Below are 1158 nucleotides of genomic sequence, written 5' to 3' on the forward strand. Positions count from 1 at the left end.
CTTTTTCATCCAGGTCTTTTGCCCTGCTAATCCTCTCGAGGATAGTCGTCTCCTCACCCTCCACCAAGACCGCCTCCGCTGCATGGGCCTCAAACCAAGCAGGTTGGAGGAGGGTCAGCCCATCATTGTCATCCTTGCCTTTCGGGTGGTCCGCACGGCGTGAGAGCGCGTCCGGCTTTCCCATGAGTTTCCCAGGGCGGTGGATGAGGGTGAAGTGGAATTGGGGGGGGAAGAGGGACCACCGTGCTTGGCGCCGGTTCAGCCGTTGTGCGGTGCGGAAATATCCTAAGTTGCGGTGGTCGGTGTAGACTTCGACTTTCTCCTCCGCTCCTTGTAGGAAATGCCGCCACTCCTCGAGGGCACACACTATTGCGAGCATCTCCTTGTTGTACACTTCATAGTTACGCTCTACATCCGTGAAACCCTTGGACATGAAGGCTATGGGGTGGAACTCTCTGTCCATGTTACAGGAATGGGTTCCAGGGAACCCAACCTGAGCCGTTCTGCTCATGGACAGAGGTGGCTGCGTAGCCGTTGAAGGGAGAGCTTGAGATTTGAGACCGGGTGTACTAACGGTAACTTGGCGCTCCGAGGAGCGTACCGGCAGCGGGTATAATGGGGGCTCCTTGAGGGAGCCATCTAACAGTTGGCTAGCGGTGACTTGGCGCTCATGTGAGCGTACCAGTAGTGCGGGTGGTTGGCACTCCTTGAGGGAGTAGCCCAGTGGTTGTCTATCGGTTACTTGGCGCTCAAGGGAGCGTACCGGTAGCGGGATTTGTTGGGACAGACAGGTTGGTTGACCAGTGCACGGTAGTGAGTGACCGTGGGAATTTGGGCCCACGGGTACGTGGCCAGGCATCCTGGGGCTGCCCAGGTCACTTCTCCCTCCCAAGAAGGGAGGAAGGGTTGTAGGACCCAGTAGGGTACTACAGGAAGGATAGGAATAGGAGCTCAACCACCCAGTGGGGGGGTGGGAGCAGGAAGAGTGAGGTCCGGTGTCTGAGCACTCACCGGGCCAATGAGGTTTTCTCACAGATTGTAAGAATATCGATGTAGACATCGATATGGACCAATTCAGATGTTACAGAGAAGGCTTACAGTGGTGGCACAATGGTGTAGCAGTTACAATCGCGGTACAAGGTTTTGTGGGTTATGTAT

The sequence above is a fragment of the Cantharellus anzutake genome (assembly GCF_015039405.1).
Source record: "Cantharellus anzutake strain C23 chromosome Unknown EI90scaffold_1, whole genome shotgun sequence".
Classification (NCBI taxonomy): Eukaryota; Fungi; Basidiomycota; class Agaricomycetes; order Cantharellales; family Hydnaceae; genus Cantharellus; species Cantharellus anzutake.